Source organism: Helianthus annuus, chromosome 4, assembly GCF_002127325.2.
Source record: "Helianthus annuus cultivar XRQ/B chromosome 4, HanXRQr2.0-SUNRISE, whole genome shotgun sequence".
Classification (NCBI taxonomy): Eukaryota; Viridiplantae; Streptophyta; class Magnoliopsida; order Asterales; family Asteraceae; genus Helianthus; species Helianthus annuus.
The window spans coordinates 90,317,854-90,337,804 of NC_035436.2; positions in this window are offsets into that span (position 1 = coordinate 90,317,854).

Genomic DNA, 19,951 nt, shown 5'->3' on the forward strand with positions numbered 1-19,951 from the left:
CTGCAACCGCTCGTCGATAGTGAGTTCTTTAAAAGGAATGATGAGGGTTTCATCTGATAGGCACTTCTTTAGGTTCGACACATGAAAAACATTGTGAACTGCCCCGAGTTCAGCTGGTAGGTTTAGCTTGTATGCTACTTTGCCAATCTTTTCTATGATTTCGAATGGTCCGACGTACCGCGGATTCAGTTTGCCCCGTTTGCCAAAACGTACCACACCCTTCCAGGGTGAGACTTTCAATAAAACCCGGTCCCCGACCTGAAATTCCAATGGCTTTCTACGCTTGTCCGCGTAGGCTTTCTGACGGTCGCGTGCTGCCGCCATGCGTTGTCTTATTTGTGCAATCTTTTCTGTGGCGTCCACTACAATCTCTGGACCCGTGATCTGACTATCCCCCACCTCTGCCCAACAGAGAGGTGACCGGCATTTACGTCCGTACAATGCCTCGAATGGAGCGACTTGAATGCTGGTGTGATAACTATTATTATACGAGAACTCCACCAAAGGGAGATGCTTTTCCCAGCCGTTGCCGAAATCTATGACGCATGCCCGAAGCATGTCTTCTAGAGTTTGGATCGTTCGCTCAGACTGCCCATCCGTCTGAGGGTGATATGCTGTGCTCATGTCTAATCGTGAGCCGAAAGATTTATGCATCGCTTGCCATAGTTCTGACGTGAATCGTGCATCGCGATCCGAAATGATGGACGTGGGCACCCCGTGCCTCGAAACAACTTCCTTAAGATAGACGTCTGCGAGAGTGGATAACTTATCCGTTTCCTTTATAGGTAGGAAGTGTGCAGACTTGGTGAGTCGATCCACGATCACCCATATGGTATCATTCCCACGCTGGGATCTAGGTAGGCCTGTAACAAAATCCATGGAAATTTCTTCCCATTTCCACTGAGGTATCTTAGGCTGCTGAAGTAGGCCCGCTGGTTTCTGGTATTCAACCTTGACTCTCGCACAGGTCAAGCATTTTCCAACGTACGTAGCAATGTGGGCCTTCATACTAGGCCACCAATAAGTAGTGCTGATGTTGTGGTACATTTTGTCCGACCCTGGATGTACCGAGTAGCGAGACTTGTGAGCTTCATCCATTACAAGTTCGCGTAGACCGCCGTAAAGTGGGACCCAAATACGCCCCGTTACATAGTAGGCGCCGTCTGCCTTCTGTTCCATTCGTTGTCGTGAGCCGCGTAAGGCTTCAGCCTTGACGTTTTCGGGTTTCAATGCTTCTATCTGAGCATTTCGTATCTGTGTAGGAAGGCTAGACTGAATCGTAAGCTGTAGCGCTCGCACGCGCTTAGGTAGTGTGTCTTTTCGACTGAGGGCATCAGCCACAACATTGGCTTTGCCTGGATGGTACTTGATGGCGCATTCGTAATCGTTCAGTAGTTCAACCCATCGCCGTTGACGCATGTTCAAATCCTTCTGCTTAAGGATATGCTCGAGACTCCTGTGATCGGTGTAAATCGTGCACCTGGTACCGTACAGGTAGTGTCGCCATATCTTAAGCGCGAAAACAACAGCTCCCAGCTCTAAATCGTGCGTCGTGTAGTTCCGTTCATGAACCTTGAGTTGACGAGAGGCGTAAGCAATAACCTTGTCGCGCTGCATTAATACACATCCAAGTCCCCGAATGGATGCATCACAATAAACCACGAAGTCATCCGTGCCCTCTGGCAATGAGAGAATAGGTGCGCTGCAAAGCCTATCCTTTAGATACTGAAAAGCAGTTTCCTGCGTGTTGCCCCAACGGTAGGTGACACCCTTCTGTGTCAGTAGTGTAAGTGGTTGCGCGATCTTCGAGAAATCCTTGATAAACCGTCTGTAGTAACCTGCCAAACCCAAGAATTGGCGTATTTCCGTTGGCGTTCGTGGTGCAGGCCAGTTCCTGATCGAGTCTACCTTGGATGGATCGACATGGATCCCATCCTTGTTCACTACGTGGCCTAGAAAATGGACTTCACGAAGCCAGAAGTCGCATTTCGAAAACTTAGCGTATAGCTGCTCCTTCCGAAGGAGTTCTAAAATGAGGCGAAGATGCTGCTCGTGTTCCTCCTGACTCTTGGAGTAGATCAGAATGTCGTCGATGAATACTATGACGAACTTGTCAAGATAGGGTTTGCACACCCTGTTCATAAGGTCCATAAATACAGCAGGCGCGTTCGTTAACCCAAATGGCATGACGAGAAACTCGTAGTGACCGTAACGAGTTCTGAAGGCCGTCTTGGTGACGTCCTCATCCCGGACTCTCAGCTGATGATACCCTGACCTCAAGTCTATCTTGGAATAGTAGCACGACCCTTGCAACTGGTCGAATAAGTCGTCGATGCGCGGAAGAGGATAACGGTTCTTCACCGTTACCTTGTTGAGTTCACGGTAGTCGATACACATCCTGAACGTACCGTCTTTCTTTTTCACGAAAAGTACTGGAGCTCCCCAAGGCGAAGAGCTTGGACGAATGAAGCCCTTTTCCAAGAGCTCTTGTAGTTGCTTTGACAGTTCCTCCAATTCTGATGGAGCTAGACGGTATGGTGCGCGAGCTATGGGTGCTGCTCCTGGAGCGAGCTCGATTTGAAATTCGACCTGACGATGAGGCGGTAAGCCAGGTAAGTCTTCAGGAAACACCTGAGGGTAGTCACGTACAATTGGAATATCTTCCAATTTCTTTTCTTTTGCTGATGCGTCTGTAACGAGTGCCAAGATTGCGGTGTGCCCCTTTCGTAAACATTTCTGCGCCTTTAAGAAAGAGATGATGCCAACCACTGCACCACTCTTGTCGCCTTGTACTTCGAGAGGTTCTTGACCAGAACGAGGAATGCGAATTATCTTCTCACTGCATAAGATTTCTGCCTGGTGTTGGGATAGCCAATCCATCCCAATCACGACGTCGAAACTACCCAAAACTATGGGAATGAGATCGATAGAGAAAGCTTGACCAGCTAGGATAAGATTACAACCCTGAACTACGTGCGTGGCTTCTAGACTTTTACCGTTAGCTAACTCTACTACATGTTTGGTGGGTAAAAGTGTTGGTGCACGTTTTAGCAGTTGACACATTTTCACAGACATATAGCTTGTATCCGCACCCGAATCAAACAAAACAGTAACGTAAATATTGTCGAGGAGAAACTTACCCATAACCACATTGGGATCGTTCACTGCGTCACCTCGACCTAGCACAAAAGCGCGTCCCCTAGCTTCATTGCCATTATTGTTGTTGTTCCCACCGTTGTTGTTCCCGTTGCCCTGGTTATTGTTGTTGCGATTCTGGTTCAACTAAGGGCAATCGCGTTTGAAATGACCTTCAGCCCCACACTGGAAACATCCCCGGTTTCCACGCTGTGGCTGCTGCTGCTGCTGCTGGTTCTGTGGAGCTGGTTGTTGTGGTTGCTGGTTCTGATTTGCAGGCCGTGGACTCCTACAGTCTTTGGCCTCATGCCCCATTTTGAGACACCTTTGACAACGACCCTTGTTGCATGGGCCGCTATGGTGCCTGTTGCAGTTGTGACACTTGGGGTGAAATCCCTGATATCTTCCCCGTCTATGACCACCAAAGGATTGCTGACTGGGACTCTGGTAGTGGTCAGTCTTCTGTTGCTGAGCTTGAGACTGAACAGATGCTGAACCTTTACTGGAATCTCCATCCCACTTCCTTTTGCTGTCACTAGTAGTAGCAGGAGTAGCTGAAGGAGTGGCTGTAGCAGTAGCGTTGACACGTTTAGGCAGTTTATTCTGATCCACTGCCTGGTCGGTGATGCGATGAACGAGGCGCTGAATTTCCTGGATGTTGTCGAGATTAGCCGAGGTAACATGGCTCTGAATCTCTGGTGCCAACCCCTTGAGATACATCTCAATGCGCTTGTATGGAGGGTCCACCGTAGTAGGACACAGAACGGCCAGCTCATTCGACCGTTTAGTATACGCTTCGATCTCTGATCCAACCATTTTCAGATTATACAGCTCGTCTTCCAGCTTGTGAATATCTTCACGCGTACAATACTCACGCTTGATGAGTTCCTTAAAATCGTTCCAGGGTGTGGCGTTAGCAGCTGCCAACCCCAGAATTTGCACCTGCGCATTCCACCAGGTTAGCGCGATTCCTTCCAAGGTGCCAGTTGCATACTTAACCTTGCGAGCCTCAGGGCACTCGCACATTTCGAATACTGACTCTAGCTTTTCAAACCAGTGGAGGAGTCCCACTGCCCCCTCTGTGCCGCTGAAGGTACTTGGACGACAGTCCATGAAGTTCTTAAAGGTGCAAACTTGCTGCGCGTGTTGACCTGCTTGAGCAGCTGCAAGTGCCGCAGCAACTTGAGCTTGAACGAGAGCCTCTAGCTAGGCTTGAGTCATGCTAATTCTTCCAGACATGATCTTCATAGTAAAAAGTAACGAAATGAGAGTGGTTCGCGAGTAAGGCGATGACAGAAAAGTGTAAGCACGTAGGGATTCTCATGCTATAGTATCATGTGTATCTTAACGTAATGCGAGCAAAGTTCTAAGCAGTTCTAGCAAACAGGCAATAAACATAAACCTTATTACCTAGGATGTCGAGTCTTGCACGTGGAGCGAAGCGTCGTTGTGGATTGTTGAGAGCACCGTTCTGGTTATAGTCTGGTTTTAATAAAAACGTTTTCCCATATTAAAACCTAGTTCTCTATAACCAATGGCTCTGATACCAATCTGTCACACCCCCCAAAATCCACCCGCGGAGTATCACCGCCTGGGAGCGTGACTGACCAGGATCAAGCCATCAATCATATCAAACATAGCAAGTATTAATGAAAGTAGTTAATGTAACTCATCACGACATGATTGATGTTCAAAAACCAAACATTGTTTAAGTAGCGGAAGCATAGTAATGTAAACTCAAAATAGTTATAAGTTCAAATAACGTTCATGATCCGTATCCCACAACGACCTGCTCCTCCCTGTGCAAGCTCCATAATGTACCTAAGGTCCTGCAAGGCATGCAGCAAATAATCAACAAACTAGTTGAGCGAGTTCACAGAAAGTAAGTGCGTAATAGTAATGCGTAAAATCAACTGGTGGGGGCTTCCCATGCAAGTATATACTACTGGTGAGGGATTCTCACGTTTATCCTTTATAATAGGGGATTCCCATTATAGTACTTACTAGACTAGTGCAACCATGTGTTCTTCTTAAACCGAGAACAGGAATACGTACTGGGTCACGTAGGCTTTACGTGACGTGCCCTTCCCCGAGGACAGTGGTACGCGTGGGGGGCTACGTAGGCTTTACGCAGCGTGTCCTTCCGACCCGGAAGACAGTAGTAGGTATTGGGTTACGTAGGCTTTACGTAACGTGTCCTCCCGACCCGGGAGACAAATGGCAAATACTGGGTTACGTAGGCTTTACGTAACGTGTCCTGACTATCCTGAGGACGATGGTCTATAGTCTAGTGAATGCGTAAATACGAGTAACTCTTTCAATATCAACATATCCAACCCAATTCCCAACCCGGGAATCCCATGCCTTGGCTGTGTGAACTCACCTTGGTTTGCTCGGCAGATACACAAAGAGTACAGGTAAGCTAGTAAATGGTCAATCACGTCCTACCATGGTTATTATACAAGTCAGGTTTTGACTAAAGTAATACACGTGTGCATCACATATGTTAACACGTTACTATCACGTATGCATGTAAACAAGTAAGAGCATAGCATTAACATTCATGTGCGATCCAATGTCTAAGCCCGAAAGTCAATCAACCCAAATAACATTCAACCAATTCATATAACGGCCCAATCTAAACAGTCCAGATTCTCAATCGGCCCAAATAGTAAACGCACACTAGTCCAATAACAAACAGTCCACAAATCCAATCATTTGGCCCAAACGATTGGGCCCGTGACAGTGTGCGTCCAAAATAATGTACGTGCATATTGGTCTCGAGTCGCAACGGGGATTACGAGTCGCAACAGGAGATTACCAGTCGCAACGGGAGATTACGAGTCGCAACAGTGGTCTCGGCTCGTCATGGTTCGGTTACGAGTCGCAACAGGACTCGCAACCAAGGTTTCGACTGATGCTGTTATGGTCTCGAGTCGAGACTGTGGGTTCCCGACTCGCAATCTGAGTCGAAACCAAGCGTGTAACAGCTTTCCTGATTTCATGCAATTCAGTTACAACATTTATGCAAATCAATTATCGTTGTCAGTTTCCAAAAATCAATTAACAACTAACAGTTTACCATTCAAGAAATCATCGATCAAACAGGGTTTTCTAAACCTTAATTCGTATGAACAACAACATGAACAACCCTTAAATAATTCATCAATAATTATACAACATTCATACCAATCATCTAGCCATTCTAGCAACCGGTTATTATATAAACAATCATCCAAATCCTGTGAACTAGCACCCGATTATCACATCATCAACAACCATAAAATTAATACATGAAAGCCGATTTACAAACACTATTAACTATAATCACAGAAGATCATGCGAACAAGGATTCTCGGTTGTTAACAACATCACATACAATGACACATGAATCATACATACTAACATACTAACCGAATGGATTGGAACAAAGAGAAGGTGAGCCGAGATCCTTGATCCGAAGAAGGATTGTTTGCCGTCGGATTTCCAAGCAAGCCGAGAGAGAGAAAAGTAGCAACTAGGGTTCTTGTGTGTATTGTGGTTTTGTAAAAAGTGGGGAATGGTTACAACATTCCCATATGTCAATCGGCTAAGGTAGGGGTGGGCCAAACCCTCTCTTGGGCTGCCCAAGGTTCCGTGTGCAAAGCATGAGGCCCGAATGGGCTTGTGCGATTAGTTATGGTGTGCGGTTTGGACTCGTGTAACATTCTCATAACATACATACACATAAGGCACATAACAAACATTCATTTAAAATCATATAATTCAGTTCTCATAAGCACGTAACGTTACATCAAAGCAAGTCTAAAGTTCGAGTTGTCACACAAATAATACTTTTGCATAGACGTTATGCACTAAGAACGTACCCCCTATCACGTCTGGAATGAGTTCGGCTTCTTGAGTGGTCAGCTGGAATGCTCGTACATTTTTCTTAGTAGTTCCTTCGGTCGTTTTAGCTTTACTGTCTGCTGGTTTAGCTAACTTAGGACATTCAGATTGGAAATGTCTCGTTTCTCTGCAGTTATAACAAAATCTTGTTTTCCTTCTACAGTCTTCTTCACTATGTCCTCTTGCCTTGCAAAAGTTGCAAATTACATTGCATTGTCCATAGTGTTTCTTCTTGCAATTTCTGCAGAAAGGAGGAGATGAGGATTGCCCTGTTCCCCTCTTTTTGAACTTATTATTACTATTACCCACGCGAAATCCTTGGGTAATCTTCTGAGCCAATTCCTTCTTGCGATCTTCCTCTCTGGTGCGGACTAGTTCATCGGTTAAGGTATTAGCTAATTCCACAGCATCGTCAATCGTGCGTGGTCTCGAAGCTTTAACGATGTTACGGATTTCTCCAATTAATCCCCAAATATAACGGGAAATGAGTACCGGTTCTGACGAAGCCAGGGAAGGTACCACTCTCGCATATTTGAAGAATGTTGAAGTATATCCTCGACAGTCTACACCTAACATACGATGACTCAGGAACTTGTTTGCCATTTGTTCCTTCTCGTATTCGGGACAGAATTTTCTTTCGACAAGACTCTTAAATTCTTCCCAATTCATCGCATAGGCCGCCCTTCTTCCTTTTGCTTGTAGCACCGTGTTCCACCATTCTAACGCCCCTTCTTTGAACAAGTTTGACGCATACATCACTTGATCTTCCTCAGCACATTTACTTATTGCAATTACTGCTTCGGTTTTCTCTAACCAACGCAGTGTTGCAGTTGCCCCTTCATTACCTGCAAATTCTGCGGGTTTACAGGCAAGAAATTCTTTGTAAGTGCAACCAGGCGTTGCAGCTTTCATTTTCTTAGGAAGTGGGGCCTGTTGCGGATCATGATCGTCATGATTGCCGCCTCCATTTATGTTGTTACTGCCGTTATCTTCCGGAGTACGTTTACTAGGAATTAATTGTGGGTTGGCAGGTTTTTGAACAGCAGCCACAATTTCTGGAATAGCATTGGCTATCCCTTGAGCAATAAAGTGCTCAATATCTTGTGTAGTTATATATTGATCTTCCTGATTTTGCTCAGACTGATTTACTTCATTAACTGGTTCACTATTAGCGTTTTCCATCTGCTAATTAGTATTAATAGGAATTATTAGTGTCTAATTATTGATAACAAAATCACAGATAAATACACAAATCATTATAACATGCAAACATAGCCAAAATTGTCGATGCCTCGACTTCTATTTTGTTTTATATATTATACCTGCTTCAATACACACTTTTTATTTTACATTGTTTTATTGCCCATTTTACAAAGTTAGTTTTACTATATTAGTTATAATACAAACAAACTTCTCCAAACCCCTCCTATCTTTTGGTTCACTGGCAGTTTCAGTAACGACGCTCCCTCTCGTCGTACTTCCAAGAGATCTGCTCCCCCATTTCCCGGATCCTATTCCCGGTGCCTATCAGTTCTTCACCAAACTGACGTAGTTCAGCTAAATTTTCATAGCTCATTGGCGGATTAGGGATAGGTTCTGGATCAAATTGTGGGAGAAAACTATAGGGACTATTGACTATATTTTGGAATTGCCAGTCATTGGTCCACCATTCCTCCATTTGGCCTAATGGTCGGGTGTGAACTAGTGGGTCTGGAATAGCTGGTCCTAGGTTTATTGGGAATTGGGCTGTAGCAGGATAAGAGAAGAGATTATCGTTGATAGGCTCTAGAACATCACAATTATCCAGTAGGCGGTCTATTTCGTCCTGGAATGTGATTTCCTCAGACTGTTTAGAGCTTTCTCCGATCTCTATTCCTTTTTGCTTTAGGTCTATCCTGATTTCTGCTGGCTTGGAACTTTCTCCGGTTTCTATTTCTTTTCCCTTGCTCACACTCACAGGATTTTCTATTTTAGGGAGTCTCCTAGGTTTCCTTCGGCGCACCTTTCGCCACCCTACATATCTTCTCTTCTTTTTAGGTTTTGCTTTTTCTAGCGGTGGAGCTTGGAATTCTAGCGGTTCCTCTATGTCAGCAATGTAACCAGTGAAGTTGTGGGAGACTTCAATTGGCACAGGATAGAGGTTGAGGTTCTGAAATGCCTCAGATAGCTCACTCATGCTGTGTCAAATGTACAAAAATGCCAAGTTAAAACTTTGGAACAAAGCTTAACAAATAAACATTTTTATTGCACACTAATTTGTATAATATAACAGCAAACAGAACGCACTCAGATTTATTTATTTATTTACTGGGAAGTACTTATTTCTAGATTTAGAGTTTAAAGATTTGCATTTTCTGCTACAGTAGCGAGTAGATACAGATTTGCCCATTTTTCATCTAAGTTATTTTCCCCTGGTGGATTACTGTTAATTGAATTTCCGGGTTAAACCTCACTCTCTTAGTTTGGGGTTTCTTTTTCTCTTGACTCTTCATAAGAATCAAATTCCTTTTCTCTGGTGTAAGTGGGTTTTCATAATTTGCCTTACGGACAAAGATTCCTTCCTCTAACTCGATGGGAGATTTGGAGGAAGAGGTTCCATGTTCTTTAGGTGTACTATCTAATTTGCGGTAGATAGCGGAAATCTTTTGTTTACCCATACTGTAATTTCAACAATTAATAAGTTAATGCACATATATTCATAGAATAATAATTTAAAATTTTCCTAAATATTTTAAATTAAAATAGTGAGCTTAATCAATAAGCTTAAAACAGTGGCTCTGATACCACCTTTTCCTGTCACGGCCCCCGACCCGGTTTGACCCGTTTCAGGAGCCGCGGGACAGGAATCCCGTGGTATTTAATTTAGGCAACAACGGAAGTCTTTTTAAAACAGGATCTTTTAATAATTTAAACTGCTCGTTTCATAACTTAGGGATAAATTCCCGAAATTTACAATAATGTAATTTCTCAGGGAAATCTTTATTTTCAAAACATGTTCATTTATTTATATTGAGCCACTTTTCTAAGCTGGGAGTGCTCCACGGCACTTTTCTTTGCTCATACCAGATCACCTGAAACATGTTTGAAAAAGGTTTTGTCAGCGGGTAAATACTGAGTGAATCATTCTTTTTACTGAAAACGACATATTTGTTATAATCTACAGTATTAAGGGGAATTACAATGAATCTGATATCAAACCAACTACCCACAGTATTTGTCACTCGACCATCCATTGGCTAGCCCATTTGTCCAATGGTGTCTGTGACTGTGGTCAGATCACCCCTTGGCCACCCGTTTGTCCAAGTGTGACGGGAAACAAGTAATGTATACAAAACCCCACATACCGGCTGTAACTTGGTGATTACATAGACTTAATCACTGTAACTATAACTTTGAAAATAATTTGGAGTTTTGTAAAACAGTTGATAAAAAGAGAATGACTCACATTGCAGATTTACGAGCAGAGTATAAGCTTTACTGATATGCCTTCTAACCTAATTTAAATAACAATGCACACACAAACGGGATTAGTAACTTAATTCAGCAGTTACGTCAATTCACGAGATTAAACCCTCACAACTATTATCAAGTGCGATACTTAATAATTCAATGGATTCACAACGAATGACAGAGCATAGTCCGAATTCGAACAGCACTCAAACATTCAAGTTGAAATCACAATGAATAACAAAGTACAAGCTCAATTTGAGCAGCACTCGGACAATCGTTGGATAGTTATAATCGATCGGACGTTGAATCGTAATAGCGATCGAGTTATTACCCTGATTGCGGCAGCACCTCGTGATCGTGTGTGTGTTGTGAACTGAATTCAGAATATCTCGACGTATACAGAAGCTTTTTACGTCGTTTTAACTTCAACAGTTAAGTGCCAAGGTCGGCTATTTATAGCCAAAGTTTGGCCTTGCTTACGGACCGTAAGCCTGATCCCTTACGGTCCGTAAGGGATATCTAAATGTCCTAGACTTGCCATGCACGGGAGTAGCTTGGATGAATCAAAACATTTGGCCAATCAGAACAATCCATCGTTTATTTTAGATAACTATTCAACTAGGGTTTGCCCCCCTCGAGTTTTAGGGGCCCTGATCCTGATTCTGATCATTCTGAAAATTTTAGGGTTAGTGCAGAATTACTTGGGTGTCTCAATTAGGGTTTTCTTATTGACTAATTATTGTCCTAACTATTGATTTTAGTGGCAGTTGTTACACAAACCGTCTATGTACTTCTCAATAGCCAAAGGCGTGACCATTGTAGGACAGAGCAAGCTTAACTCCTCGTATCTGTCTGTATAAGCCCGGTGTTCACCACTGTCTTGCTTGAGGTCATGGAACTCATTTTCAAGTGCCCTCTGCTCGTGACGAGGGCAGAACTCTCTCATCATAAGAGCTCTAAGTTCCTCCCATGTCTGACCCAAAGCAACATCAGCACCTCTATCTCTCATTACCCCATTCCACCAGGTGAGAGCCCTCTTTTGGAATACACTTGAAGCAAACTCGACCTTACGGCTGTTAAGACAATGAACATGGCGAAAGGTGCTCTCAAGACTCTCAGACCACTGTAGGAGCCCAGTTGCTCCTTCAGAACCACTAAACTTGAGCGGTTTAGCCGAGTTAAAACTTTTGAAGTTGCACGGAGCAGGTGCACTAACATTGTTATTGTGGGCTTGGTTTATTTGAATGATGAGATTAGGTAGCATAGCAGCCATCTACTGTGCTATAATAGCTGCCAGTTCGACATTGGGTTCCTGAACGTTACGTCGAGGAGGCATTCTAAAAGAGGAAACATGAGAGAAAACAAGTGAGATGATGTGATGAAAAATGAGATAACATAAATATCAACAAAAATGAAAGGATGGTGGTCATTTGTTCATTACCTCGTAACAAACAGTCGACATACAGTGACTAATCAAGGTAAATGAGTCATAATAATGTATCGCGAAGACATGCTCGCCTATAAGTGAACACTCACCACAAGAGTTCCCAGGTAAGAGTGACTGGTCCGATATTGCGGATTTGTACGAACACTCTAGCCTTAGACAGAAAACTCAGGGTACAGGCATCCACCCTTCCAGTTTGCACATGTTCACATTATTTAGACCCAAACTTTAACGAGATTTTGAAAATTTGGATGGCACACAGCCAATAGAAATCATCTAAGGATAAATGATTGTTTTCAAAATCATTTTGGAAATTTGTGTTCATGTTTTGGTAATCACCTAAGGATAGGTGACGTGTATTGTTTTAAATTCTAAACACAAGATAACTTGTGTTAGGGTCCTAGAAAGTTATAGTCTAGGTCAAAGCATTACTAATAACCTAATTCCCTATAACCATTGGCTCTGATACCAACTCTTCTGTCACACCCCGACCGCGTAAAACAACAAACCGCGACGGAAACGTCGGGGAGTGGAGCGACAGAATTATTGTTTCAACAACCATGGTGATTAAAGTTTTGTATTATTAAGATTAAAGTTTACATTGTCTTGAAGTTTAACAGAAACATAACATAATTAACAGTCTTTTAAGTCACTAAGGCCCAAGTCTGCGTAAGTGAAGCACAAACATCATCATGCATTAGCACCTGAAACACATGTAAAAATAGGTACGTCAGCATAAAAATGCCTGTGAGATACATAGGTTTTGTTTATGCAGAATTCATGACATAGTTAAAATAAGTGTTTACAGAAATGTAGTCATGAACCTTGTAAAATGTTTTCCTTTATAAAATCATATGAAAATCGATGTGCAAATCAAATGATAATAAAAGGATAATGCATGGTTAAATGAATAACCAAGTATAAATGAATTTTGTATAAAATGTGTAATTTGTAAAACAATGTCAAGTACTTGTATAAAATGTTTCATGTCTATGTCAAGTGGTTTAGATAACGCAACAATGTGTAATACAATAAAAGCACTTATATATAGGAAGTACCAGCGGCGTATCTACCATGCTTTTATCATATAACACATGGCCCCTTATATAAGTCACTTATCAATAATCAACTAAAATGTCTCGTTTAAAGCCAATGTCCAAATGTTTTTGTGTAAACCATGTTCAATGTCATGTGTAAATGTATCATGTATAACCAAATGTAATGCATAGCAAGCAGAAATTATCTACTCAAACTATGTGATGATGTCAATGTGAAACAAATGTCATGTATGGTGAATAACTAGTAATTACTCTGTGACAACCCTCACCAAACCAGGTATCCGTACGACCTAATTAATACTTAATTACTGCTTAATTACTGTGCTTGCTTGAAATTATGGATAAACTGCTACCTGATTCTTGATACATGTACTTATTGCATCATACTTTACTTGCTGTCACTCCATGATTTGCTTACAGAACCTTAGTGACAACCTTGATGCACAAAAGCATAGTAGCACAATGAACGGATAATCTATTAAACATGCTGATATAGCCAGCATCAGGCAGACACTGCCTCTAAGGCCTGTATGAGCCCGAGATAGTTCGCTACACTAGTAGAGAGTGTAGGGATATGAGGGTTGTAGAACTGCGTCACTAGGTGATAATTACAGTGGCCGGATGTGCCTAAAACGTACTCTAAGTACAAAATTCAGCACTTTAATTAAAAATTCAGCATTTAGCTAACTAATAAAGTGCCAAAACATGAGAAAAATATTACTAGACACTTTCCAAAGTGTCGGGAATAAGTTGTGTCACTAAAAATAGTAATAACGACACTTTAAAGCTTTGTTAAGCACTTTAACGGATCACTATCCAACCGAACAACCGGACTTTACCCGGAACATAAAAATATTGCCAACAACATTGTTTCTCTTTTTCTGAACCAGTTAGGGTCCCCGAATACCCTAACACCCGCTATAATGCATAACACGCTAGTAACCGAGTTAACCTCCAACTTAACATAACTAAATCCTAACTAAATGGTTGAAATTGAACCAAGACCCCCCCCTCTAACCGAATTCGGTCCCCAAGGGGACACCCTTGTCCTATATTTGATTATTTAAATCATTCTTGTCTAATATCAATTAGACATTGTAACCTTTGGGTAATTAACCTAAGCTTTGTCTATAAGTAGTAACCTTGATCCACCATTCATTTCATCACAACAAACTCAACAACACACTCTCTCTCCCTCTCCTTGGAGCTCTCGGCCGAACACACCCACAACCATCCATCCATTTTCAAGTCTTGATCAAGCTATTCCAAGTACACACAAGGGTTAAGGATCTCATACAAGGAAGCTTGGTGCATTCGGATTGTGAAGGACCTCACCCCATTGCTTTTATGCACGCGTTTTTCGACTAGTTTCTTCCCTAGCCTCGAGCTAGTAGTAAGTGACTTTAAACACACTCTTGATCTATTCTAAAGTGGTTAAAACGAACTTTGTCGGTTAAAAGTCATGAACTTACAAAAAGACATACTAAAAGTTTACATAAATGATGAACATGTTGGTTAAAAGCATAAGGGTTGTGTAAATCTTGTAAGACTTGTTTTGTTGTAATTATTTAGTGCCGATCTATGTTGTGGTAGCTCGGATCATCATCTAACCCAGATTAGTCATGTTCATGAATCATGACATAGAGTATGTTTAAGTGTAAAAAGGGTTAAATGATGAAACACTACTACACACTAAACATGAACTTGTGTAAAATCGATTTTTCTTATGAAATAGTGTTCTAAACTAGTAGATCTACGGATCTACAAACGGTATTTTCCAAGAACCAAGTGTCAAACGAAAACATACTTTAAAAAAAACGGATCTTTCATGAACAAGAGTGATTTTTGTAAACACACAAGTGTGTAAACACTTGTGTAACACAAGTTTCGACAAAAGAACTATTTTTGTAAACGTTGACAAGAAGTTGTAAAGACGAAGCTTCTTTAAAAACAAGATTTTCAAGAAACCGAATTGATCTATACAAAGATCCACTAAGAATAACGGAAAGTTACCACATATTTTGGATAAACCGCAAGTTCATGTATTTTTGCGATTTATATCTATTTTGACTAGTTTAATGTCGAAATGTTGTTTGATAATGTTGGGCACATTGTTGGTTTGAATTTTAAAAGAAAATGATACGCTTGAAAGCGTGGCCACCTCTAGTTACAGGGGAAACTCTGGCGAAATTTTTCTAAAAACCTAACACTTGAAAAATATTTTCACCACAAGTGTTATAAATATATTTCCAACTTGTTTTCAAAATATAAATTTCGCCATGATTTTATTTACAAAATTTCTAAATGCCGGAGGTGGGATTTTCACAAAATAAAACTGGATAAATATATATTTGATATATATATATTTTTCATAACAACGCTTGTGTAGATTTTTATGATTATTTTGTGAACTATACGAATATTATTTTTAGGGTAAAAATAATATTACCAAATGTTAACGATTCCAAAATAATACGAACGCCTTCACAATGAATAATAAGTTACACCGGTATAATTAATACCACCCGATCTTTAAAACGTAACTTATGCATTTTCGGAAAAATACTAATAAACGCATATTTTGACGAGAGTATTATTTTTGGGAAAATAATATGTATTAAAATATAATATTTTTGGGAAAAATATTTATATTTTGGAGTTAGAAATAAAATATATTTTAAGTTAGATTTAATAATATATTTCCAAATTTTACGAACGCACATGTATTAAAGCCCCCATCCTTGGGAAGGAAAATATTTACCAAAATAATTACTAAGTGTAATTACGAAATAGTTGTCTAACTATTTCCCAAAAACTTAAACCTTAAAGCACGGCCGTCCGTCTAATAGATTTAGTACGTGTAGGTCATCGCTCAGCGGTTTCATCAGGAGATCTTCTTATTAGAGACGCACCACTGTGAGTTCATGTCCCCCTTTTCTCTTAACTGTTTTCAGTTTTCTAAACTGCGGGGGTGAAATACATGTTACTATGTTTACGGATACTTTTATACATGGTATGGTTAGCGTAAGGAGGGTTACTACTTAGATTATGTGAGTGGGTAGGCGGAAACTTGAGGCCATTAATCCTCATTGTAGGACCGAGGGACAGTAGCGGTAGATCTATCTGGGTGTAGCGAGCCCAGCCCCAGGCCCAGCATAACGGACCTCGGGGTGACTTTGTACCCAACGCATAAATCCGCTAGGTTTGAGTCTTCCTACTTGCACTTCACACATATCAATGGCCTTGCAAACCATTGGTGATCTCTTTTTCCTTATTTGCTACATACCAGGATTTTATGCTTATAAAGGTTTTATTACTCACTTATACATGAACTCGCTCAACATTATTGTTGATTTTTCCAACTTACATGTATTTCAGGGAACTAAAGATCTGGCGCGGTATGTTACGTTTTCCCGCTGCTTAAGAGTTACGAGGTCATCCAAGTTTAAGGGATGTGACTTTTTCCTGGACGAGTCACAGTTCTTAAACTGTGTTTATTTCATGTTGATGTTTATGTCTTTCAAACAATGTCTTTATGTTATCAGGTTGTAGTTTCCGTTGCATGAGTCAACGCCGTAAAACAATGTTATGTTACTTATGTATTAAAACTTAAATGGATGATCTTGCATGGTTTTTATTTCATATAGCTTTGTTATGATTAAGCTATGGTATTAAGAAGTCACACCAAAATAACCACGCTTCCGCAAAGCCAGGGTGTGACAGCTTGGTATCAGAGCTCTGTTCATAGCGAACTAGGATTCCTTCTCGAGTCTAGACTATGATCACTAGGGCTCTCACGAAAACATTTTTACACTGCATACCACTTAAGTCCAGATCCAAAATGTTTTTATAAACAAATGTTGAGCACATTTTATTTATTATTTATAGGCTCAGTCTGGGAGGCTGAGGCTCGGTCTGGGAGGCCGAGGCTCGGTCTGGGAGACCGAGGTAGTTGCCTAGTGGGACTAGGGAGTCAGTCTGAGAGGCTGGGAGAATTGGCTAGTGGGACTAGGAAGAGCAGTCTGGGAGGCTGGGAGGCTAGTGGGACTAGGAAGAGCAGTCTGGGAGGCTGGGAGGCTAGTGGGACTAGGAAGAGCAGTCTGGGAGGCTGGGAGGCTAGTGGGACTAGGAAGATCAGTCTGGGAGGCTGGGAGGCTAGTGGGACTAGGAGAACTATTTGATTGCTTAATTGGTGACTAATATATTTATTTGATTGTATGATTGATTATTTGTGCATATTTGTGTTTGTGTTACAGACACCATGGATTCATCAGGCACTGGTGAGTCGGACACTACGGGCCCTATGCCCATTGTATCAGACGACCTAGAGTCTTCGGAGCATGAGGTCCACATATCAGATGTTACCAGCACAGATGAGGATGACTTCCAGCCCTTTGCGTTACCTGATGCTGTCGACGAGCCCGCTGATGGCCCTTTTGCTGGGGACCTACCGCTCGTAGAGATCCCTGCCCCCATACCTTTGGCCGCTTATCCTGTTCTCGATATGCTTCTTGACGCCGATGTTGATGATGACGTCAATTTATTTGATGACGAGCCCCTGGAGGATGATGTTGAGGGCGAGGCCCTTCTAGCTGCTGGTGATCTTTTGTTGCTCGCAGATGCTCCTGCTGAGGAGTCACCTGCTCACTCACCCGTCCCAGACTCTTTCGAGTCTGTGGCCTCCGCACCATCACACACTCAGAGTGCGCAACACTTTTCTCATGGTTCAGATCCTGATACAGCATCCTCTGTTGCCCCTGCCCCGAGCTACGCTTTCGATCACGACATTGAGGAGGATTCCGACCCTGTCTTTCCACCAGGATTTGACCCTGACCAGGACATAGAGTTTATACCCCTGGATCAGCCTATGGAGGACCCGGTTGACCCAGTTGACCTTGCTGACCCTGCGTTTGCTGACCACGCAGATTTTGAGATGGCGTTCGATGACCCCGAGCCTGCCATGGCCCCCGAGCCGGTAGCCGCTCCTGACCCTGTGTTTGAGCATGACCCTATTCATGCTGGCGTACCTATTGTTGACCCTGTGATTGCTGATCTACCCGTTGATGATCACCCAGTCGATGCTCCACTTCTGGAGGGCGATCATGTTGTTGCTGCAGCTCAGGCTGGGGCCCCTCTCATCGCTGATGCACCTGTTGACCCTATTGTTGCTCCCCTACCTGATCCTGTTCCCCTGGAGCCCGATCATGCGCTATTCGCGACCCACATTGATCCCCGTTATGCGCACACCCAGAATGGGTGGATTGACGCTGATGATGAGCTCCCACCTTTTCCCACACATACCACCGATGCACGTCACATTGATTTCTCTTTTTTGTTTGCTCAGTTCACACCTCCAGCTCGACCTGGAGAGGGTTCCTCGGCTCATCCCTTTGGACATGTGCCAACATCTATCCCAGTTGTACCACAGTTTTCTACTACTATTCCTCCTGTTCCTCCATTCTCTGTGCCACCTTTCGATCCAGCCAGTGAGCCATTTCTCTGTACGTCACCGCCTATTATGCCACCATCCGACCCCTAGCATCCTTTCCATATGGGGTATTATATTGAGGACGTTCTTATGTCGTTTGTTGTCCAGCAGGAGGCACTCACACGGCGTATACAGGAGCTCGAGAGAGCCCAGCCACCGTCGTGCCAGTGTCAGGGTTAGACCCACCCTGCTTCTTCGCAGCCCTCTCGACCATTGCCACAGGACTCTGCTGCACGCCTTTTGGCACTGGAGCAGCAGATGGCGTCCTGGTTGCGTTCCCAGAGAGCCATGGAGGAGGACTGGCTCCATTTGCGTCGCTTGTTTTATTCCCATTTTCCCCCTCCTCCACCGCCATCAATGTAGAGCTCTTTAGTACAGCATGGGTGGACGTTGGTGAGAAGACGGCGATTGCTCTGACTGCACAGCTACTTTTTGGAGACTGCATTCTGATTCTGACTTTTGTTGACATGTATATGGGATGTATTGACACTGATTTGATATTCTTTTGGACTGGGGTGATGTAGCCCTTAGTCGATGATGATGTATGATACTATTATGTACTTGTACACTTTACCATGTGGTCTCGATTTATGGCAATGCAATCGCTGTATTCTCATCATATGTGATGTTTTGATTGATTATTTATATTTATAACATGGGATGTTGTGTGAATGATATATTTATAACATGGGATGTTGTGTGATTGATATATTTATAACATGGGATGTTGTGTGATTGATATATTTATAACATGGGATGTTGTGTGATTAATATGATTGTAACATGGGATGTTATGTGATTGGTGTGTTTATAACATGAGATGTTATGTACTATTACTATCATTATATACGTACGCTTTACTATAGCCTGACCCACGTGAACTCATCGTTTAGAAGATGCCGCCGAGACATCAAACGCCGATGCCTACCAATGAGGCAGAGCTTCAGCAAGTCATCGCTGCTGCCATCGCACAGTACGCCGCCTCTCAAGGAGGGACTAGTGGAAGTAATTCTGGCAATACTGGCAACAACAATCCACCTCATGGTAATACTAAGTCATTGAGACATACCATGATACAATTGGATATCTCTAGCAAAGATGCTAATGCCATTCATATGTTGTAACGTATGTGCAGGGTGCACCTACAAGCAGTTTCTAGACTGCAAGCCTGTCAACTTTGATGGCACCAGAGGTGCTGTCGCTTTTGTTCGTTGGGCCGAGAAGACGGACTCAGTTCTTCGCATGAGCAAGTGTGCTCCAGACCAGCAAGTTACCTACATTTCCGGGCTATTCTTGGACGGAGCCCTGTCATGGTGGAATTTGCAAGTGCAGACTCTTGGAGAAGCCGCTGCCTACGCAATGACATGGACCGAGGTGAAAGAGCTTATGCATCGAAAGTATTGCTCTCACGCTGAAATTCAAAGGTTGGAGACTGAATTTTGGCATTTGAAGAAGGAAGGTCCGAAGATCGCAGAGTATGTTCAGAGG